Below are 25588 nucleotides of genomic sequence, written 5' to 3'. Positions count from 1 at the left end.
ATAATCCCTGAAACGCTGCTGCTACACTATCTCCCGAACTTTTTCTGGGGCGGGCTGGCACCTGGCCACAGTCTCTGGGCATTGGCAGCAGCAGGGTCCGGCAAGCGTTCCTGGGTGCAGCCGACATTTGGCCATTACTCATTCAGCCATTGCTCGGTGAGACCTTCCACAGAGGGGCGGAACGGGTCAAAGCCGTAGTCCTTCAGAAGTAAGGGGCCGGGGAAAACAGCCGCATCTGAGACAAAACTCGGGACAGAGGTTCTGCCTGGGGCCTGGTCACGGAGAGTGAAAAAGCGGGGAGTGGACGAAAGCTGAAGACAGAGGACAGGTGTGCGATTGCTGACAGGGAAGAGCAGAGTGGGTAGCTGGATGGCGCCATTTTCACCATTACCGCGCATGCACATATGCACCTACGAGCGCTGCAACAATCCACCCCAGTAGGCTAGCAGCGCCATCTAGTGGAGAGCAGAGCTGTTACACTGAGCCCCACCCAACTGGGCCAACTTCGCTCTTCAAGAACACAAGTCTCACCTCCGGCTTAGTTTATGGACTATAAAGCGCTACGGAGACTGACTTCTAGGGGAAAACAAAGTAATTTTAGTCCTACTTCAATCTGTTAGCAGGTCCATCTATTCAATTTTCTATTTTTTTCTTTTTTTTCTCTTTTACACTTCTTTTTTTCTTAAATACAGAAAGCAAAAATTCATTTTTATTTTCAATTTTTATTAAAAATATTTTTATTTAATTTTTATTACTATATTCTTTACTTTTGTGCAAATTTTTTCAAATTCTATTTTACTTCCATCATTTTATTTTAGTCCACTTCAGTGTATTCACCTTTTCAAATTTTCAAATGATTTCCTTTTTTTCTTTCTTTTTCTTTTTTCTTTTTGTTTCTTTTCTTTTTCTTGAATGCAGAAAGAGAAAAACTTCATTTTTACTTTCAATTTCTATTATAAATATTTTTCTTTAATTTTTTTTACCATATTTTTTGCTTTTATGTAAATTTTTTCAAATTCTATTTTACTTCCATCATTTTATTTTAGTCTACTACAGTGTATTCACTTTTTCAAATTTTCAAACGATTTCCTTTTTTTGTTTTTTTATTTTTTTCTCTTTTTAGTTTTTCTTTTTCTTGAATACAGAAAAAGAAAAAAATCATATTTATTTTTAATTTTTATTAAAAATATTTTTCTTTTATTTTTTTCTATTTTCTTTACTTTTGTGTATATTTTTTCAAATTCTATTTTACTCATTGATAGTAATACCATAATAGTAGGAGACTTCAACACCCCACTCACAGCAATGGACAGATCATCTAATCAAAAAATCAACAAGGAAACAGTGGCTTTGAATGACACACTGGACCAGATGGACTTAACAGATATATTCAGAACATTTCATCCTAAAGCAGCAGAATATACATTCTTCTCCAGTGCACATGGAACATTCTCCAGAATAGACCATATACTGGGACACAAATCAGCCCTAAGTACGTAGAAAAAGATCAAGATCATACCATGCATATTTTCAGACCACAATGCTATGAAACTCGAAATCAACCACAAGAAAAAATTTGGAAAGGTAACAAATACTTGGAGACTGAAGAACATCCTACTAAAGAATGAATGGGCTAACCAAGAAGTTAAAGAGGAAATGAAAAAGTATATGGAAGTCAATGAAAATGATAACACCACAACCCAAAACATCTGGGATGCAGCAAAGGCGGTCATAAGAGGAAAGTATATAGCAATCCAGTCCTTCCTAAAGAAGGAAGAAAGATCTCAGATACACAACCTAACCTTACGCCTTAAGGAGCTGGAAAAAGAACAGCAAATAAAACCCAAAACCAGCAGAAGACAGGAAATAATAAAGATTAGAGCAGAAATTAATGCTATTGAAACCAAAAAAACCCAGTAGAACAGATCAATGAAACCAGAAACTGGTTCTTTGCAAGAATTAACAAAATTGATAAACCACTAGCCAGTTTGATCAAAAAGAAAAAGGAAAGGACCCAAATAAATAAAATCAAGAATGAAAGAGGAGAGATCACAACCAACACAGCAGAAATAAAAACAATAAGAGAATATTATGAGCAATTATATGCCAATAAAATGGGCAATCTGGAAGAAATGGACAAATTCGTAGAAACATATACACTACCAAAACTGAAACAGGAAGAAATAGAAAATTTGAACAGACCCATAACCAGTAAGGAAATTGAATTAGTAATCAAAAATCTGCCAAAAAACAAGAGTCCAGGGCCAGATGGCTTTCTAGGGGAATTCTACAAAACTTTTAAGGAAGAGTTAACGCCTATTCTCTTGAAGCTGTTCCAAAAAATAGACATGGAAGGAAAACTTGAAACTGTATGAAGCCAGCATTATATTGATTCCAAAACCAGACAGAGACCCCACTAAAAAGGAGAACTATAGACCAATTTCCCTGATGAACATGGATGCAAAAATCCTCAACAAGATATTAGCCAACTGGAACCAACAATACGTTAAAGCAATTATTCACCACGACCAAGTGGTATTTATACCTGGGATGCAGGGCTGGTTCAATATCCGCGAAACAATTAATGTGATTCATCACATCAATAAAAGAAAGGACAAGAACCATATGATCCTCTTAATAGATGCAGAGAAAGCATTTGACAAAATACAGCATCCTTTCTTGATAAAAACCGGCAAGAAAGTAGGGATAGAAGGAGCATACCTCGAGACCATAAAAGCCATATATGTATGACCCAATGCTAATATCATCCTCAATGGGGAAAAACTGACAGCGTTCCCCCTAAGGTCAGGAACAAGACAGGGATGTCCACTCTCGCCACTGTTATTCAGCATAGTATTGGAAGTCTTAGCCTCTGCAGTCAGACAACACAAAGAAATAAAAGGCATCCAAATCAGCCAGGAAGAGGTCAAACTTTCACTCTTCGCAGATGACATGACACTCTATATGGAAAACCCAAAAGATTCCACCTAAAAACTGCTAGAATTGATTCATGAATTCAGCAAAGTTGCAGGATATAAAATCAACGCACAGAAATCAGTTGCATTCCTATACACCAACAATGAAGCAATAGAAAGAGAAAGCAAGGAATCGATCCCATTTACAGTTGCACCAAAAACCATAAAATACCTAGGAATAAATCTAGCCAAAGAGGTGAAAAGTCTATACGCTGAAAACTATAGAAAGCTTATGAAAGAAATTGAAGAAGACACAAAAAAATGGAAAAAGATTCCATGCTCCTGGATAGGAAGAACAAATATTGTTAAAATGTCAATACTACCCAAAGCAATCTACATATTCAATGCAATACCTATCAAACTAACACCAGCATTCTTCACAGAGCTAGAACAAATAATTCTAAAATTTGTATGGAACCAGAAAAGACCCTGAATAGCCAAAGCAATCTTGAAAAAGAAAACCAAAGCAGGAGGCATCACAATCCCAGACTTCAAGCTATACTACAAAGCTGTAATCACCAACACAGTATGGTACTGGCACAAGAACAGACACTCAGATCAATGGAACAGAATACAGAGCCAAGAAATGGACCCACAAACGTATGGCCAACTAATCTTTGACAAAGCAGGAAAGAGTATCCAATGGAATAAAGATAGTCTCTTCAGCAAGTGGTGCTGGGAAAACCGGACAGTGATATGCAGAAGGATGAAGCTGGACCATTTCTTATGCCATACACAAAAATAAACTCAAAATGGAAGAACGACCTCAATGTAAGACAGGAAGCCATCAAAATCCTCGAGGAGAAAGCAGGCAAAAACCTCTTTTGATCTTGGCTGCAGCAACTTCTTATTCAACACATCTCCGAAGGCAAGGGAAACAAAAGCAAAAATGAACTACTGGGACTTCAGCAAAATAAAAAGCTTCTGCACAGCGAAGGAAACAATCAGCAAAACTAAAAGGCAACCAACAGAATGCGAGAAGATATTTGCAAATGACATATCAGATAAAGGGTTAGTATCCAAAATCTATAAAGAACTGATCAAACTCAACACCCAAAAAACAAACCATCCAGTGAAGAAATGGGCAAAAGACATGAATAGACACTTCTCCAAAGAAGACATCCAGATGGCCAACCAACACATGAAAAAATGCTCAACATCACTCATCATTAGGGAAATACGAATCAAAACCACAATGAGATACCATCTCACACCTGCCAGAAAGGCTAACATTAACAACTCAGGAAGCAACAGATGTTAGCAAGGATGCAAAGAAAGAGGATCTCTTTTGCATTGTTGTAGGGAATGCAAGCTGGTGCAGCCACTCTGGAAAACAGTATGGAGGTTCCTCAAAAAGCTAAAAATAGAACTACCCTACGACCCAGCAATTGCACTACTAGGCATTTATCCACGGGATACAGGTGTGCTGTTTCACAGGGACATGTGCACCCCCATGTTTATAGCAGCACTATCAACAGTAGCCAAAGTATGGAAAGAGCCCAAATGGCCATCGATGGATGAATGTATAAAGAAGATGTAGTATATATGTACAATGGAGTATTAGTCGGCAATCAAAAAGAATGAAATCTTGCCATTTGCAACTACATGAATGGAACTGGAGGTATTTGCTCAGTGAAATTAGTCAGTCAGAGAAAGACAAAATCATATGACTTCACTCATATGAGGACTTTAAGACACAGAACACATGAACATAAGGGAAGGGAAACAAAAATAATATAAAAACAGGGAGGGGGACAAAACAGAAGAGACTCATAAATATGGAGAACAAACTCCATATTTGAGGGTTGCTGGAGCGGTTGTGGGAGGGGGGATGGGCTAAATGGGTAAGGGGCATTAAGGAATCTACTCCTGAAATCATTGTTTCACTATATGCTAACTAATTTGGATGTAAATTTTAAAAAAGAAAAAATTAAATTAAAAAAAAAAAAGAAAACCTGGCTGGCTCTACCTAAGTATATGATCACATTGTATACTTTGTATGCACATATTGACACAAAAATATAATATGCAAATAGATAAAATATACCTAAACATAATTTCTCAAATATCCCATTGGAATTGTACTCTTCTTTATTTTTCATTATTATGTAGCATATGCTAAGTATAGGGCAGAATTCTAAGATGGCGGCAATGATCCTTACCTTCTGATATTCCAGAACCCTGTGTATGTCCCTCCCCTTGAGTGTGAGCTGGATCAAGTGCCTTGCTTTCAACAAACAAAAGGAATAGGATGTCACTTCTGAGATTAGGTTTTAAAAGATTGCAGCTTCCATCTTGCTCACTCTTTCTTGCTTGCTCTCTCTTATAGAAACCCGCTGCCATGTTGTGAGCTGCCCTATGGAGAGGCCCATGGGACAAGGAACTCAGAAAGGGCCTCCAGCCAACAGCCAGCAAGGAACTGAGGCCCTCAATGCAGCCACCTGTGAGGAACTGAATCTTACCAACACCCACATGAGTGAGCTTGGAGGCAGATCCTTCTGCACTTGAGACTTGAGGTACCTGTACCACACCTTTACTACAGCCTGGGAGAGTCCCTAAAACAGGACTCTCCCAGGCAAGCCCGCATTCCTGACCCATTGAAACTGTGAAATAATAACTATTTTTGTTGTAAACCACCACATTTTTGGTTGACTTGTTACTCACAGCAAAACAAAACAAAACAAAACAAAAGCAAACAAACAAATAAAACATCGGGCTGGTTGGTATTTCTCTGCCTGAAAGCACCATGACCCCACCATTCTTGCAGCCTCCTGCGTTTTGAACTTGAATATATCACTTTGGCCTTCTTGGCCTTTGCTGCTTGGCATTTGATTCTCCTGAAATACAAATAATAATAATTAAATTAGCATTTTAAACTCTGTACTCCAGTTGATCTTCAAAGACCCTGCTTTGCATCTGAGTTCAGTCTTCTGCTTTTACAGACATCTTTTCCTGAAGTTTAAGAATTAATACTGGCACAATGTGGCAAATAGGAAAGAAAGGATATCCTTAACAATTAAACTTCCAACTGGAAATCAATACAATGGCATGAAGCACACATGAATAAAAATATGATCGAAAAATATCCCTTTTCTTTCTAAAAGTCATAAAGCAAGATTAATGGTCAATTTAAAACCAAAATCAACCCCCAGATGAAATATCTTCTCCTAAAATCACCATCACATGTCAACTGAGCACGTCTCTTCACCCTGTTATTTTTCATCCTCCGGGTTTCCAGCCAGAAGCAGGAAACACTAAATGTCTTCCAGGAAGCCTGCACTGGTGAGATTTGCCCCAGGTTTGGCAGCACCAAGGAGTGAACAGAATCATCACATCACCTTGTTTATCACATGGTGGTTTATTGCTGACCAAAGCATGACACCAGTCTCTCTTTCACCAAGGGAACCCTGAAACCACACTGGCAACCCTGGCCTCCAGGAAGAATTGCCAAGTCAGAGCACCTTGGCCACAAAGCAGATGCCTAGAAATGGGTGTTTTTCCACTCCCACATAGAAGGATCTAGCCTAAATGCCACATAGGAACTATCTGTTAACTTTATCCAGAGCAGAAAAGGCATCAATACAGGAGCTACATGCTATCAACAATAGCCAAATTATGGAAAGAGCCCATGTTCATCAACTGATGAATGGATAAAGAAGATGTGGTTTATATATACAATGGAATGCTACTTGGCAATGAGAAAGAATGAAATCTTGCCATTTGCAACAATGTGGATGGAACTGGAGGGTATTATGCTAAGTGAAATAAGTCAGTCAGAGAAAGACAGATATCATATGTTTTCACTCATGTAGAATTTGAGAAATTTAACAGAAGATCATAGGAGAAGGGAAGGGGAAAAAATAGTTACAAACAGAGAGGGAGGCAAACCATAAGAGACTCTTAAATACAGAGAACAAACTGAGGGTTGATTGGAGGGGGATAGGGGAAAATGGGTGATGGGCATTGAGGAGAGCACCTGTTGGGATGAGCACTGGGTGTTGTATGAAAGCAATGGATCATGGGAATCTACTCCCGAAACCAAGAGCACACTGTACACACTGCATGCTAGCTAACTTCACAATAAATTATATTTTTTTAAAAAAAGAGAGAATATTGGCAAAGAACAGATACTGTGACTTAATAGCATTTGTCCATCTCTTACTCTATGGTTCTTTGAAATTTCCAACTGAAATTGTAAGGGATTGGAATAAATGAATACACAAAACAGTGAGTTTGCTGCTTTACTGATTTACTTGCAGCTATTCTTCAGTTAAGACCACCTTCTTGATTGTATGTTTTCATTTGCCCAAAATAGATATTTTAATTAAAAAAGACTTGATGCAAAACTGTGAGTCACCTAGTAAAAGTAAATCAGTAAAATTAACAAGGTTTTACCTAGCATAAGAAATATGAGCAGAGTAGATATAAATAGGTATTTTGTTTGTTTGATGTAATATTTTAGCCATTGCACCAGTAGAAATATTCCAGTATATCTCTGCCCATTATTTAGTATAAGTATCATTAAATCAAAAGGAAGGTAAGAGTGAGAGAAATAAAATTAGTGATTCCAATAATAGGTCTGTTGCCAGATATGCTTTCTCAGCCCAATTAAGACAAATCAAGAGTTCAATTTTTATCTCTTCTCTTAATTAAGGAATTGGGAATACATGTAAGACAGGGTGAAGTGTTCTTTTTTTCATTTTGTCCCTTCTTTTCTGGTCTTCTTCATCCTCTCCTTGAAAGGAAGTTGCCTTTGAAAGGAGCCAAGAAAAAGAGACTTTGAGAATACGTTGGTACATCAAAGTTAGGCTCCAAGAGAAGAAGATCAGCATTAGCAGGGGGCAAAGTTTGTCTTGTAGATGTGACACTCTGAAGACTTTGAAAGATAGAAGGACAGGACCTCAAAAACACTGATAGAAACCCTCCAAGATGAACTCAGCACCCGGGCAGGAAAAGACAGAGGGTTAGAAATAGGTCAATGGGATTGTGAGGAGGAGAAGTGAAGGAGGATCCATAAAAAGGAGACGCATCCTCTTCTAAGATGGAGCTAGATGGACTGACAGGATGAGGAGAAAAATGTTTCTTGACAATTCTTAAACTCTTTGTGTGAGAAGATCAGTGGAAAGGAGGATTCTCTTTCAGATGATATCCATGTATGGCCCACCACAGATAGGGTAGATATAAAAATGGTTCTTTGATTCAACAAATATTTATTGCATATCTACTATGTGCCAGACACTGTTCAAGGTACTGGGATATAACTGCAAACAAAATGGGTTGGGGGAGGGGGAATCCTTGCCCTTGGGGAGCTTATAGTCCAATGGAAGAAACAGAGGGACAAACTAAATAAATAAAATATAGGGACGCCTGGGTGGCTCGGTCAGTTAAGTGTTTGACTTTGGTTCAGGTCATGATCTCATGGTTCATGTCAGCTGTGCTGACAGCTCAGAGCCTGGAGCCTGCTTCGGATTCTGTGTCTTCCTCTCTCCCTGCCCCTCCCCTGCTTGCACTCTGTCTCTCTCTCAAAAGTAAATAAACAGTTTTTTTAAATTTAAACAAATAAAATATAAAAATATATAGTACATATGAGATAAAAATAAAGACCCTGAATAACCAAAGCAGCCTTGACAAAGAAGAAAGCTTCAGGCATCATGCTCCCTTATTTCAAATCCTATTACAGAGCTATAATAATTAAAACATTATGATATTGGCATAACAGACACTTAGATCAATGGAGCAGTATAGAGAGCCCAGAAATAAACTCATGCATACATGGTCAATTAATTTACAACAAAGGAGCCAAGAATACACAATGGGGAAATACAGTCTCTCCAATAAATGGTGTTGAGAAAACTGGACGGCCATAGACAAAAGAATGAAACCAATTACTATCTTATAACATACGCACAAAAGAGTTAACTCAAAATGGATTAAAGACTTGAATGTAAGACCTGAAACCATAAACTCCCAGAAAAAAACATAGGCAGAAGCTCCTTGGCATAGGTCTTGAAGATGATTTTTTTAATCTGACACCAAAAGTAGAAGCAACAAAAGCAAGAGTAAATAGTGAGACTACATAAAACAAAAAAGCTACTGCACAGCAAAAGAAACCACCAACAAAATAAAAAGGCAACCTATTAGATGGGAGAAATTATCTCCAAGTCATATATCTGGTAAGGGGTTAATATCCAAAATATCTAAAGAACTCATACATCTCAATAGCAAAAAACAAACAATGCAATTTAAAAATGAGCAAAAGAGGGGTGCCTGGGTGGTTCAGTCGGTTAAGCATCCGACTTCAGCTCAGGTCATGATCTCGTGGTTTGTGAGCTTGAGCCCTGCATCGTGCTCTGTGATGACAGCTCAGAGCCTAGAGCCTGCTTGGGATTCTGTGTTTCCCTCTCTCTCTCCTTCTCCCCTGCATGTGCTCTCTCTCTGTCTCTCAAAAATAAATATATGTTAAAAAAAATTTTTTTAAATGAGCATAAGATCTGATTAGACATTTTTCCAAAGGAGACATACAGAAGGCCAACAGACACATGAAAAGATGCTCAACATCGTCAGTCATCAAGGAAATGCAAATCAAAACCATAATAAGATGTCACCTCACACCAGTTAGAATCAAAAAGACAAGCGATAACAAGTGTTGGCAAGAATGTGGAAAAAAGGGAACCTTTGTGTACTGTTGGTGAGAATGTAAATTGGCATAGTCACAATGGTAAACAGTATGGAAGTTCCTCAAAATATTAAAAATACAACTACCATGTGATCCAGCAATTCCACTTCTGGGCATTTATCTGGAGAAAATGAAAACACTAACTTGAAAAGATATACACAGTCCCATGTTCACTGCAGCATTATTTACAATAGCCAAGATATGTAACAACCTAAGTGGCCATCAAAGGATGAATGGATAAGGAAAATTTAATGTGTATCTATCTATAGACATATATGTCTATCTACACACATGTATGTATATATAGTATATATGTATATATGTGTGTATATATACATATGGGTATATATGTTATGTGTGTGTGTATATATATGCACACACAATGAAGTATTATTCAGCCATTAAAAAAGAATGAAATCTTGCCATTTGTGACAACATGCATGGATCTTAAGGGCATTATGCTAAGTTAAATAAGTCAGACAAAGACCAATACTGTATGATCTCCACTAGATGTGGAATATAAAAAAATAAAAATAAATAAACTCATAGAAAAAACAAATTGGTGGTTGTCAGAGATGGGAGGTAAGAGAAATCAGTGAAGGAGATCAAAAGGTTAAAATATTTTTTTAATATATGCTTATGTACAAATACACATAATGAGATATATTTATTAATATTTATATATTGATATATAAATATCTATATCATTAAATAAGGATGAAAGTGTCGAGGAGAGGAAAGCCACGTGGGATACAGAAGCTAGGGAAATTACACATATCGAGTGACTTCAGTAGACTACTAGCACTTAGGCCAGAGGAAGAAAGTTAATGGAGTTATGAGAGTATATTTCTCCTTGAATAAGTGGAAAGATAAATGAACAAATAAACAAACAAATAAAGGAACACTGCCCTGGAACTTATTCCCCAAAGCTTCACATCAGGAGCTGCTGGGGCGGTTTCTTTTCTTTTGCACAAATGACCAAAGTTCAGTTGTGTTCCACGCCTTTGCCTCAGCCGATCTGTTCGGTTCATCCTTCCCCTGCTAACTCCCCACAGAAACCCACCCCTACTACTGTCCCCAGGCTAGGTGTTATTTCCTCCCTGAAGCTTTCCCCAGTAAGAATAATGCCTCACACTCACCTCTCACAAGGGCTTCCCACACATGAAGCTCCAGAATGCTTCTGAGAGGCGGGCATCATCATCACCATGCTACGTGGGAGGAAACGAAGGCACAGAGAACATGGGTGACTTGTCCAAGGCTGAACACCTAGAACTGGGACTGACACACAGGTATCTGGAACCCAAGCTGTAGGCTTGAAAGAGCGAGGAGCCGTGAGAAGAGCACAGGTTCATCAAATCTTTATGTCTCCCCCACTTGACTGAAGCAAGTTGCTCCACTAGTCCAAGCCTTAGTTTTCTCACTTACAAAATAGGATAAGGAGACAAAAAGAACAGTTTGGTCATGGGTGTGGACTGTGAGGACTAGTCCCAATGTCTGGAACCTAGGAGACACTCAACTGTTAGTTACCTCCTGCCTTCTATTCCCTCCTCCCCACCCTGCGACGATGGCTGTAACTATCTCCCAGCTCACATGGACCTTCTCTCCTCCACACTTAGACAGAAATCATGACCTCTACCATACAACCTGGTCCCTTATTCAAATAGTAATTGGGATTCTTTATGCCACAAGGCACCAAAGCCCAGGTCAAAAGCAGTTAATAATGAAAGGGCATTTATTAATACTAATAACTGAAAAGAGCAGAGACAGGCAGCCAGATAGGATTTTGTCAGCAGGACTCTGGCTCCACCCCCCATGATTTTCCTCTGGCTTTGCATGGGTCCGTGCACAGGCCTCCTTCTCGGGCCGGCCCCCATCATAACAGCAAAATTTACCCCAGCAGTTCCAGCTTTCATATCTTCATGCTGCCCTGGCCATGAAGAGAAGATCTGAGCTGTACCATCTTAGAAAATGTCCTTGAGTCCCAGCTCAGGTCGCAGGCCTGCCCCTGAGCCAACCACTGTGGTGGCCAGGGGGATGGACCAAGCCCACAGTTTTAGCTTGGCTGTGTGCCCGACCCCAGCCCTGATCCAGACATAGACTCACCACCCAGGAACCAGTTAGATCACCAGTGGAAACCAGGGTTGTGAGACCAAAAAGTATTTTAATAGATATAATGTTAGTCTTCTATTGGACCCAGTTCCATGCCCTGACACTGACGTAAGCAATGCTAAGAGCAAATAGCCCTGCCAGTCCATAGGACCCAGCTCTTTAGAGGGTTTCTGTGGCCCAAACCTTAGGTCCAGGTCTCACTTGGGCTATTTTCTTGAAGTATTGCACCTCTATCCCATAGCTAAAATTGCCGTGCTCACAGGAGTCCCGAATACATAAAATTGCATGGATTGGATTCTGCCCTTAAATTGATTTTATATCCTTTGAAAGCTTTATGGTGTATCATGTGTATGCGTGTGTGTGTGTGTGTGTGCGTGTGCGTAAAACTGTTGATCAGGTCACTGAGGGATAGTTTTGTAAAGAGTCACCCATCTGGCTTTTCATAGGAATAAAATTCACATTATGACAACGACTTTCAACAAAGGTTAAGCATGCAAACTTTGGTTTAAAAAAACAATTTGTCCATAACTCAACTGCTTTTATCTTTAAGCCTTTGAAGTGGAAGGTTACAAAAAAAAATCAAATATTTCATTCTTGACATCTTCAGGGAAGGTGTGTGTAAATAGGAAACACACATAAAACCCTTGAACATAAAGAAACAACAAATGATTTGCATAATTACAACTGCAGAAATGTATATAGGAGATAAAACAGATTAAGGATATTGCCCTTGGAAGCTACTTCCCATCAATAAGGCCTGGATAGATTTATATTTCTCGTTTTTCCCTGATCCACAGGTTAAATTTGCCATCTTCTGATTCCTTGTCACATTTCACATATCAGGCAAACACCTCTGGGGTGCCTCTGGGGAATTCACAACCTTCAGAGAGTTGTTGATAGTGATCACTTTCTTCTGAAGTCTTTGTTGATCCAAGAATACATATTTTGTTGTGTAAGTCTTCATAAATCAGTCTTTCCGCCCGTTTATCATCCTTGTGGCTTTTCTCTGAACACTCTCCAGTGTGTCTCCAACTTGCTAATAATGAGGTTCCCAGATCACAGTGCACCATTCCAAGTTCAGTCTCTCATTGTGCAGAGACTGACTTTGCCTCCTTGCTTCCTGACCCACTGTTTCCACTTACAAAGTTCTTATGCTGCCAGATCATATATGAAGCCATGATTCATGCACCCTCCATTACAATGCCTGGGGGAGCCCAAGCACTTCCCTAAATAGGTCAATGCCTGACATGTAATAAGTGCTCAGAAAGGGTCCTTGAGTAAGTGAACAAATGGACGCATGGGCTCCCCAGTTGTGTCTTCACTGTATCAAAACCTTTATTGTAAAAAGAGCAATGGAATGTGTGTGTTTGTGGCAAAAGTGGGAGACAAGAGAGCAGAAGAAATACACAAGAAATCCTTTGCTATTTGGCCTTTGTTACTCAAACATTTCTACCAATTTGATTGGATTGAGATCTAGTTCCAGTCTCACTTAGCAAAAGGCAAACTGAAGTTCAGAAAACTAAGGCATGTCATCACAATGGCTGAACAGTTGAATTGCAGTTGGGAACATACCTTGAATCAGAATTCTAGTGCCTGGTGTAGCCTCCCAGACCAAAGCACTTTTAAACTACTATTGGTAAAATCTTTGCAGGACCGACTTCTTTAGCTAAAACAATGGAGTCATGGGTTTCTAACTGGTTTTGTTGAGAGAAGTCTTGCCCTTTCTATCCCCAATAACAGGATCCAAGAGAATGGAAAAGTGGCAGACAAGAGCTAACCTGGTTTCTTGCTTTCTCCAACCTGATGGCTCTAGTGGCAGTGCGGGTGACAAGAGTAGTAGAAGTAGCTGCTACCATGACTGAGTACCTGCTGTATACCACACAGTCCTCTTGACCCTTCACAGATATGTTATTTCATGTAAACCTTTAAACAGCCAATTAAAATAGGCATCATTAGATCAATGTTACTGTAAGGAAACTGAGTCTCACAAGGTTTAAGTGCTTCAGGATCTCACAGCAGAGCTAGTGTGCCAATTCAGCTCTGTGAGACTACTCCACATTGTTCTGCCCTAGAATACATCCTTTCCTTGGTTTCAATGCAGCACCATCCCTGATAATCCCCCTACTTTCTGCCTCCTACAAACTTTTCATCCAGGACCCTCAGTCAAAACTGAGAAATGCAGGCAGGCGGGTGGGTGGGAGTGTGATGGGGGGGGGGGGGGAACTGTTTCTTTTAGTTTCACTCAGAAAGGTTTAGAGTTTTCAGAGACCTTTTCTCTAGGAAAGTAAGGAAAACAACAAACCATCAAGCATGTCACTTACTAATAGGACTAGCCAAGTGTAAGGACAAATACAAAGGCATTAAAATGTACTGGTGTAGTGCCTGCCTGGTCACAGATAGCCATGGTGGCCCAGAGGCACTTCCCCTCTTCTCCAACCCATCTCTCCACCTTGTTCAGTTTCTTCCATTTTGTACGTATATTCGTGGCCTCTTGTTGGAACTGATCATAGCGGGTCAATACAGCAGCACATAGTACTGGGATGAACACTGCAGTGAAATGCATAGAAAAACAAATACCCCAAATCACTCTTCTTTCTAAAACTAATCCAAAAAAAAGCAAGACCAGATAATCTTTTCTATTGGTTAATTCATTTCCCCAAATTATCTATACCACACTCTGTCATTATGTTGCAACTCCAAATCAACAAATACTTGGATTGAAAAATTTTAAAGAAGTCAGACTTCAAGCTGTATTACAAATCTGTAATCATCAAGACAGTATGGTACTGGCACAAAAACAGACACTCAAATCAATGGAACAGAATAGAGAGCCCAGAAATGGACACACAAATGTACGGCCAACTAATCTTTGACAAAGCAGGAAAGAATATCCAGTAGAATAAAGACAGTCTCTTCAACAAGTGGTACTAGGAAAACTGGACAGCAACATGCAGAAAAATGAACCTGGACCACTTTTGTACACCATACACAAAAATAAACTCAAAATGGATGAAAGACCTAACTGTAAAACAGGAAGCCATCAAAAAAACCCTTGCGGAGAAAGCAGGCAAAAACCTCTTTGACATTAGCTGCAGCAACTTCTTACTCAACACGTATCTGGAGGCAAGGGAAACAAAAGCAAAAATGAACTATTGGGACCTCATCAAAATAAAAACTTCTGCACAGTGAAGGAAACAATCAGCAAAACTAAAAGGCAAATGACAGAATGAGAGAAGATATTTGCAAACAACATATCAGATAAAGAGCTAGTATCCAAAATCTATAAAGAACTTATCAAACTCAATGAGAACTTATCAAACTCAATGCCCAAAAAACAAATCATCCAGTGAAGAAATGGGCAAAAGACATGAATAGACACTTCTCCAAAGAAGACATCCAGATGGCCATCCAACACATGAAAAAATGCTCAACATCACTCATCATCAGAGAAATACAAATCAAAACCACAATGAGATACCACCTGACACCTGTCAGAATGGCTAACATTAACAACTCAGGAAGCAACAGATGTTGGCAAGGATACAGAGAAAGGGGAACCCTTTTGCACCGTTGGTGGGAATGCAAACTGGGGCAGCCAGCTTGCATTCCCTCCAAACAGTATGGAGGGTCCTCAAAAAATTAAAAATAGAACTACCTTACAACCCAGCAATTGCACTACTAGGTGTTTATCTAAAGGATACAAAAATGCTGATTCGAAGGGGCACATGCACCCCAATGTTTATAGCAGCACTATCAACAATAGCCAAAGTATGGGAAGAGCCCAAATGTCCATCAATGGATGAATGGGTAAAGAAGATGTGGTATATATACAATGGAGTATTACTCGGCAATCAAAAAGAATGAAATCTTGCATTTGCAACTATGTGGGTGGAACTAGAGGGTATTATGCTAAGTTAAATTAGTCAGAGAAAGACAAATATCATATGACTTGACTCACATGAGGAATTTAAGACACAAAACAGATGAACATAAGGGAAGGGAAGCAAAAATAATATAAAAACAGGGATGGGGACAAAACATAAGAGACTCTTAAATATGAAGAACAAACAGAGGGTTCAGAGGGTTTACTGGAGGGGTTGTGGGAGAGGGGGTGGGCTAAATGGGCAGGGGCATTAAGGAATCTACTTCTGAAATCATTGTTGCCCTATATGCTAACTAACTTGGACGGAAATTTAAAAAAATTTAAATTAAAAAAATAAAATAAATTTAATGTAATTATCAATATGGTATATGTGAAAATTATTAAGAAAGTAAATTCTGAGTTCTCATCACAAGGAAAAATCCATTTTTTTCTTTTTCTTTTTTTATATCTTGCTAATGTAATCATTACACAACATATGTAAGTCAAGTCATTATGCTATACATGCTAAACTTTTACAGTGCTGTATATCAATTATATCTCAGTAAAACTCAAGAAAATAAATGAAAAAATTAAAAAAAAATTGTTTAAGTAAATTCTTCAGAGAAGTCCACATGCCATGCAAGAGACAATGTAATTTCATAGAAATTGCACTGGAGAAGAAGTGAGATATGGTAGATATGTGGCTTCTAGTTTGTTTGCAGGAACTATAAAATAATCATTTTTGAAAGTCCCCTGAGATATATAAAGCATTCTACAGTACTCATGAAATGCTGGTTGAATTTGTTTAACCGACCTTGGATAGACCTCTCCATATTTCCAAGCTTTAGTTTCTACATTTATAAAACAGAAACTAATAATAGCTTCCTTGTATCACATGACTATCATGGGCTCCCAACAGGATAATATATATGAAAGCATTTTTTAAACAACAAAGCATCACACAAAACTAAGCTATGAAGAAAGGGGAATGAACTATGATGGTTCTGCCAATAACGTGGGCATTGCGCCAAATAGCAAGTTGGAAAGTTAACAGTACTTTTTGCTATTCATCCAGATGTTAGGCACATTCTAACTATAAAAAACTGAAGCGATCACTGGCAAACATTCAGGAGGTCAGAGGACTGCTAGAAGGAGCAACGTGAGTGTTCTCTGGCCCTCCTGGGCCCCAATGTGGGCAGGAAAAATTCCGCGTAGAGCTATTTCTCCTCTAAGAGAAACCGCAACTCTCTTGCATCTCTAAAGGGAAAATGGTGCAGATTCTAAATATTTTTGCTCTGGGGCCAAGCTGAATGAATGTATACAAGAGCTAAGTCTTTGTTTTTTCGCTGGGGAATAAGCCCTTTAGATCTCGCACTTTAACCCCACTTCTACAGCAATCAAACCAAGCCAGAAATTTGCACTTGCAAATAGTTTTGAAAGATCTGACTAAGCCATTTTTAGATGTTTTTCCAGTCTCCATGTGCCTTTCCTTCCCACAGAGCACAATTAAAAAGGCACCTTTAAAAGGCTATTAAAAAACATTGATTGGCTTAACTGTGCTAATGTCATGGCTTTAAAATAAAATTCTACTAAGTCCTTAAAATATTGCAGACAAGTACTTTACAGCAAAAACTCAGGACAACCATCCTGAGGCTTCTGTTACTCACAGATACTTACCTAATTACTTTAGTTCGTTCATCTTTCTTGTCATCCTTTGTCTTTGAATTTTTTAATCTTCTGATAGTTCTCATGAAGTCACTGCCTTTATGCACACTAGGAGCCGGCACTTGGCAGCCACACTTCCCCAAGTCATCATAGCGAATTAGAAAGAACAAATCAGACACCTGTGTGCTTTCACTTTATTGCTGTTGATACTTAAGAAGGGGATGGTGTGGTCTCCTTACATTTGATTGCTAACACCACAGAGTACCCTTCCCGGAGTTGTCTCAAGATTTATTGTAGATCCTGATCGGCCCATGTGATCTCATCCCTGTTTATATAATGAATCACCCTCGTCCCAGGAGAAACTCAGAAACATAACACTAACGTACAGAATTCTTCTCTCTGCTTATATATTTCAATCCTTGCTGTTTTCATGCTCCAGGCCAGCAGACTTCCTCTCATATCCATAATGTCTGAGCCCATAAATGAGTTATCATGGTTAGCAATTTCTCCACCGCTCGAAGTCTGGGATTCACAGTCTTGGGTAAGAAACCTCCAGGACATGCCTTCCCCTGAAGCAAATTTCAAGGTTAACGAAGGCCCTCACCATCCCCCATCCAGATGATCTGTCCTTCCATCTCTGCCTCATTAATTTCCCCATTTCCCCCAAGTGCTGACATACCTCCACACCATCTCGGGCCCAACTCTGTCAGTCAGTTTGTGGAATATGTATAAGTATCATTCAGTTTACTCTATCCTCAATTCTCCCCCCTCCTGAGATAACTCCCTGTTGTTTATTAGGCCCACAGGTAGACTAATTAAATATTCCTTCTCTCTACAGGACAGGGGGGAAAACACATTTGCTGCTATTCTACAGATAATAGTTTTTTTTCCAATTTTTCTAAATGTCGAATGGACCAATGTGGGAAGAAAAGAGTGCGGGACAGGCCAAGCAGCTTGTTAAGTCAAGATGCAAGATTTAGAGAATAAGACCTTCTGCCCAGACATCTCTCCTCTTTTCCACTCAACTCCACAGAACTGTGACGGCTAAAGGAGAAAGAGAAAGCTCCAAGCTGGCCAGCTCATTGTCAGAGCTCTCCAAGTCTGCCTAGGACTCTGCAAACTCATCCCACTATGCACTGAGTACCCCTGCTTGACTACCCTTGGATCTTTCCTCCTCCAATCACTCCTGCTCATCCTTCAAGACCAAGCACTGGGGTCATCTGCAAGAATGTCAGCTGCTATAGCACCATCCACACTTCCTAGGAACATTTAGGAATTCAGTTTGTAATACCTGGTTCATATCCTTACTCATATTCATTCATGGATCACTAGTTTGTTAGCAGGGACTATAAAATAACCATTTTTGAAAGCCCCACCTGGAATAAAGTACTCATGAAGTACTGGTAGAATTTATTGAATCAAACTTAGGTAGACCTCCACATGTTTCCAAGCTGAGATCTCATGTATGCCAATATTTGGTGCCTTTCAAACAAATATTCTTAAATATTGGTTTGTCATTTATTCATTGGGGTCAAGAAAAACTATCTTCATAAAAACAATAATCTTTATGTTCCAAAAAAAGGAAAGTGCTTGGAATGCAACATAATATTTAGACTTATTTGAGTCAGTCAGAGAAGGACAGATATCATGTGTTTTCACTCATATGTGGATCTTGAGAAACTTAACAGAAGACCATGGGGGAAGGGAAGAGGAAATAAATAATTACAAACAGAGAGGGAGGGAGGCAAACCACAAGAGACTCTTAAATACAGAGAACAAACTGAGGGTGGATGGGGGAGTGGGGGAGAGGGGGAGAGGGGAAAATGGGTGATAGGCATTGAGGGCACTTGCTGGGATGAGCACTGGGTGTTGTATGTAAGCCAATTTGACAATAAATTATATTAAAATATTTAGACTTATCTGGAATTGTCTTTCATTGTACTTTCTTATTATCATGTGTAACTGGATAGTATTGGTGTATTAGTTTTCTGTTGCTGCCATAACAACTTACCACAAAGTCAGTGGCTTAAACAACATTATTTATTATCTTATAGTTCTATAGTTCAGATATCCAACACAAATCCCACAGGGTTAACATCAAGGTATTGACAGGACTATATTCCTTTCTAGGGAGCTCTTAGGGACAATGCATTTCCCTGCCTTTTCTGGCATCTAGAAGCTGCTTACCTTCCTTGGCTCATGGTCCCCTTCCTCCATCTTCAAAGCCAGCAATGGTGGGCCAAGACTTTCTCATATTGCTACTTCTGGTTTTCTACAGCAGGGAAAGTTTCTCTGATTTTAAGGACTCATGTGATTAGACTGGGCCTAATAATCCAGGACATTCTCCCCATCTCAAGGTACTTAACTTTAATCACATCAGTAAAGTCTCTTTTTCCATGTAAGGTGACATATTCATAGGTTTCATAGATTACAGTAAGGGCATCTTTGGAACCATTACTCTGTCTACCACAATTAGTTTCTTCCCCCCCACAGCCCCTCACTTGGGGTAGATAAAACCGACATGGATAAAAGTATCAAGAAGCCGTGATAGGATTGAGAGCTATTTTAGCTGCCTCCTCACTGTCCTCCTGCCCCAGCCTTGATCCATCCCTCACGCTGTTGCCAGATGACTCTTCCAAAGTGCAGCTCCAGTGTTGCTTATTTCCTGTTCAAAATCCTCCAGTGACCTATATTACTTTCCAAAGTAAGTATAAAATATTCTCTGAAATGTAAGGATGATGATAAGACAGGGATCAAGGTACTTATGAATTATCACACGTAATCTTTACAATATCCCATAAAGGTTGCTACTTTTAATGCCCCCAGTTTATAGAAGAGCTTCCAGAAGACAAAATAAGTGTGGAGAGGTTGACTAAATGTCTCCACCCACAACACATACCTTATACTTTACTCAGATGTCAACAAACTTGGCCCATAGGTCAAATCTGGCCTGCTGGCTGTTTCTGTACAACATGCAAGCTCACAATTGTTTTTACAGACGAATGTTTATAATCTATTTGATGACAGGGAACACTAACTTTGGACCCCAATTAAATGAGATGTTATCCTCCCCAAAAGAGAAATTTCATTCTTTTCATTAGGAGGCCTATATTACAAAAAAAAAAAAAAAAAGTATTCAGATATTATTACCATCATTATCAGCAGCAGTAGCAACAGCATTGGTGTTTGTATTTCATCAATAAAAAAAAAAAAAAACCTGTGGAGGGGCATGAGGGTGGCTCAGTAGGTTAAGCATCCGACTCTTGATTTCAGCTCAGGTCATGATCTCATGGTTCATGAGTTTGAGCCTCACATTGGCTCTGCACCGACAGTGTGGAGCCAGCTTGGAATTCTCTCTCCCTCTCTCTCTCTCTCTCTGCCCCTACCCCACTCATGCTCTCTCATTCTCTCTGTCTCCAAATAAATAAACTTAAATTTTGTTTAATTAAAAAATTTTTTTAATCTGGAAATTTGCTTTTTTATTATATAAGCACCAATATAATGCCCTCAGTTCTGCCTCTTGGTCTGCAAATCCTAAAATATTTACTATCTGACTCTTCACAGAGTTTGCCAACTCCTACTCTAGCCAATTGTTTCTCAAATATGAGTAAAATATGGACCCTTTTTTAAAATTCCAGTATACTGAACATACAGTGTTAATTAGTTTCAGGTGTACAATATCACTATATTGTACTATATTCAACAATTCCATACATCCATCACCCAGTGCTCATCATGATAAGTGCACTCTTTTTTTTTTCAAAATTTTTTTTCAACATTTATTTATTTTGGGGACAGAGAGAGACAGAGCATGAACAGGGGAGGGGCAGAGAGAGAGGGAGACACAGAATCGGAAACAGGCTCCAGGCTCTGAGCCATCAGCCCAGAGCCTGACGCGGAGCTCAAACTCACGGGCCGCGAGATCGTGACCTGGCTGAAGTCGGACGCTTAACCGACTGCGCCACCCAGGCGCCCCAATAAGTGCACTCTTAATGAACATGGGCCCCATTTAATATACTCTTTCAGGTGCCCAGTGTTGAATTAAATCATTTCATTACAATGTTATCAAATGTGAACAAAAACTTAGTAAGAAATAAAAATAAAAAACCTCCTTATGCTCATAGATTTTACTTTTTTAAATTAAGTTTTTTAATGTTTTTTTGTGTGTGTGTGAGAGAGAGAGTGTATGAGTGGGAGAGGTGCAGAGAGAGAGAGAGAGAGAGACAGAGGATCTGAAGCAGGTTCCGCACTGACAGCTGCAAGCCCAATACAGGGCTCAAACTCACAAACCATGAGATCATGACCTGAGCTGAAGTTGGATGCTCAACCCACTGAGCAACCCAGGCACCCCATTCTGTTAGCTTTTAAACCACTACAAACCAAAAATTATTTATGAATTAAATACAAATAATCTTACAAAACCAATAAAATTCAAATAACATCAATTTTGTGTGTTCAATCATGATGTTCTAATTAAACTCACACCACCATGAATATGGTATACACTGCTCAGTGCAGATTATATATAAGGTGGCCACATCGCTGGTCAAATACATGCTTATGTTCATTATTTTAGGGCTATTATTGCAATTAAACTAAAGTTATATTAATGCATAAAGAGAACTCACAGCTGCCCTAACAACACCTTCATGGCCCCTTAGAAGTTCACAGACCCCTAACTGAGAAACACTTCACTAACCAACATGAACTGTTTGATGTCCCCCCAAACATGCTCCATGCAGCAATTTTTGCCTCTGTTCATACTATTCCCTTTTCATGGCTCCAACCACCTACAAGGCTCCCAAATCCCTATTCCCATTTCCAAAGTGATTATTCTCAAGTCAGAGAATACGGCAGACACTGGAGACACCAAACAACTCCGGACAACTTCTAGAAAACTGTGCCCTCCAGGAAAGCTGTTGTATAATGGCAAACATATCCAATCAGAGCCCACTTCTTAGGCAGGATAAATGTCAGATGATTGAGAAGGAAGCAGGTTCCCAAGACTAGGGAAAGTCCTGCTGAACTCCGGTGACATTACCACTGGGATACGAAGCAACTGTATAAGTGCCCAGAGGGTTCCTGGAGCTGCTCAGCACTCCCACATAGCCTTATGATTAATTTCTCACCCATGATGTTTGCTGATGTGCATCTCTTCTTTAGACCTTTAAGAGCCAAACTAATGCCAAGGTTCTTGGCCTGTTAGCCTAACTCTTTCTGAAAAATTCTTCAGAATATTTTCATGCCCTATTCCTTTTTTTCCCCAGCCCCCATACATCATTTAAAGAGATTGTTAATGGCAAGAGACAATGGTTACCGAGAACAACAAAGCCTGGGAAAATGGAACAGGGCTCTCACGGGAACTTATTGCATAAACTTAGTCATTCATTGGGCATATATTTTTGCCTATCTTCCCATCAAGAATATAATTGTCATAAAGAACAATTTTGCTAAAGGATGTATATATATAGCATTACTCTTTCTCTACAGATTTGGAATTGGCTTGAGCCAAAGTAACAAGGCAGTATAAACTTAAATGAGATTCATAACTGGACGAGCAACTAATCCTCCCTGTAGCAGTACCTATCAAATGTTACTTTGTGCAGAAGAGAGATATAAGTTGTAAAACAGAATTATCAAGGGAAAATAATCAACTGCCCCAGAATAAAGGTAAGTTAAAAAGGCAAGAAAGTGGCATTTTTATGTCTTTGGTATTAACATAGAATAGATTCTCTCATTTAATAGTATTTTTGAGTACCCAATAAATATTCTATGATGAATTACAGGAAACACAAAACTTGGCTCTACAACTTAAGAAGCTAAGAAAAATAGATGTAAAAAAGAAACAATATCTTTTGGCCCCTGTGCCACGTGCTTTTACAGATGCTATATTATTTCTTTCTTTCAAGAGTTGGAGATACATATTATTACCCACTTTTTATCAGAAGAGACAGAGGCTTGGGGAAAGGTAAAGTGAGTTGCCCAAGGTCCTGCATCTTGTCAGAACCATAATGCAAAATTGGGTCTCTCATATAGATCCAAAACTCTCACACGTGCATTAAGATACATTCTCCACTAGCGGCCCCTGGGCGGCTCATTGGGGGTCATGATCTCACAGTTCTTGAGTTCAAGCCCTGCCTCGAGCTCTGTGCTAACAGCTCAGAGCCTAGAGCCTGCTTCGGATTCTGTCTCCCTCTCTCTCTGGTGCTCTCCCTCTCCCTCTCGTTCTCTCTCTAACATAAATAAACATTAAAAAAAAACTTTTTAAAAGATACATTCTCCACTAAGAAATATGACAACCATGGAAATAATTACAAAATTTTAAAGTTTCATAGTAGGACACATACACGATACTATGGATATTGAAAGGAGTAGAGAATAGAATGTTTCTCTAAGTTCCATGGATATTAACAGGCAATAGCAGTATTTTTGCTATTATCAAAAAATCAGAAGATAACAAATATTGGCAAGGATGTAGAAAAATGAACCCCATGTGCTGTTGGTAGGAACGTAAATTGGGGCAGCCATTGTGGAAAACAGTATGGAGTTTCCTCAAAAAATTAAAAATAGAAATGCCATATCATCCTATAACCCTACTATGAGGTTTTTACCCAAAGAAAACAAAAACGCTTATTTGAAAAGATAAGTGTTAGCATTATTTGCTATAACCAAGATATGAAAGCAACCTAAGTGTCCACGGATAAATGAAGGGATAAAGAAGATGTGATATATATGTATAGTGGAGTATTACTACTTAGCCATAAAAAAGAAATGAAGTCTTGTCATTTGTAACACATGGGTGGACCTAGAGGGTATTATGTCAATTAAAATAAGTCAGAAAGAAGAAGACAACTACCATATGATTCCACTTATACGTGGATTCTAAAAAACAACTGAACAAACAAACAAACAGGGATAGATTCATACATACAGAGAACAAACTGGTGGTTGCCAGAGGGCAGGAGGATGGTAGGATAGGCAAAATAGGTGAAGGGGATCAAGGGGTACAAACTTCCAGTTACAAATAAATACGTCACAAAAATGAAAAGTACAGCATGGAGAATATAATCAATAATATTGTAATAACACTGTATGGTGACAATGGTAACTATACTTATCGTGGTGAGTATTTTGTAATTACATAATTGTGAAATCACTATATTGCACACCTGAAACCGATATAATAACATGTATCAACCACACTTCAATAAAAAATGCAAAAAAATAAAAGAAATACTTCTAATTAAGTACTTAGTAAGTAAGCTAAGTACTTAAGATCTGTAATAAAATATATATTTAAAAGAAAATCACAAGATGCTATCATGAACATAATGGTTAACATACAAAAATACTCACGTTGTGTGTTCTCAGCTCCCTCTCAACCCACCCAGTTAAGAGTTCACCCTTTGTAAACCACTCAATGGTGAATATTTATTTGTATTTTCTTTTAACATTTACATTCAATTTAAAGGCACTTATGTTCAAAGTCACCGGATCTTTGTGGTCTCTATTTTCAGTTCTCCTTTTTATATTTTTTTAAGTTTATTTATTTATTTTGAGAGAGAGAGAGAGAGAATGAGCAGGGGAGGGGTAGAGAGAGAGAGGGAGAGACAGAGAATCCCAAGCAGGCTCCACTCGGTCAGCACAGAGCCCTTTGTGGGGCTTGAACCCAAGAACCGTGAGATCATGACCTTAGCCGAAATCAAGAGTCGGATGGTTAACCGACTGAGCCACCCAGGCACTCTGAGTTCTCCTTTTTAAAACTAAACCTTTTTGTCCCTGAATGATCACATCCCAGCATCTCCAGAGCCCGCTCTCCAGCCGATCTTGGACATGCCAGTCTGGCATGACATACCAGCTATCCACGGCCTACTGTAGAAAAAGAGCCCTTAACAAGGTTTTCTATTTCCAGCAAGAGACTTCTGGATTCCGAGCTCAATATAGAGTTTCCACCACTGAGACAGCATTAATTAGTTTATCACCTATGACCTGAGAGATGGTGACATTATATGGATATAATTTATCACAGCAGAAAGCTGAGGGCATTTCATTTGAAACCAGACCATGTTCTCCATGTGTAAGGCTGAGAACGGTTTGCCTTCCCATCCTATCCACTCTTATCACACAACCAGAAACAACATCCACCTATCAAGATGAATGCATGCCTCTCCGCACCCGTCTGGTGGTTGTGCACGAACAGGAAACTGCATAGACAAATGACTCTGCCCATCCCACCTCCCGGGGAGACATCAAAACCTTTTCACTGGTCTTGATCTCGGTCATGTGAAGTATTTGATCTCA

At 39.1% G+C, this 25588-nt stretch overlaps 1 long non-coding RNA gene across 1 annotated transcript in view; it reads right to left on the bottom strand.

Annotated features, from left to right (window-relative positions):
- Positions 1-14209: 14209 nt before the first annotated feature.
- Positions 14210-25588, bottom strand: part of LOC125173934 (uncharacterized) — an 85350-nt gene continuing 73971 nt past the window's right edge. Inside the window, exons 12-13 of the long non-coding RNA XR_007155195.1 lie at positions 17300-17856; positions 14210-14307 (exon numbers count right to left, since the gene is read on the bottom strand). This is a non-coding gene — a long non-coding RNA (uncharacterized LOC125173934). The remainder of the gene's footprint in view (positions 14308-17299; positions 17857-25588) is intronic.

Source organism: Prionailurus viverrinus, chromosome C1 (assembly GCF_022837055.1).
Source record: "Prionailurus viverrinus isolate Anna chromosome C1, UM_Priviv_1.0, whole genome shotgun sequence".
Classification (NCBI taxonomy): domain Eukaryota; kingdom Metazoa; phylum Chordata; class Mammalia; order Carnivora; family Felidae; genus Prionailurus; species Prionailurus viverrinus.
The sequence above is the reverse complement of the archived record's forward strand: the minus strand, read 5'-3'. Positions and strand labels throughout refer to the sequence as shown.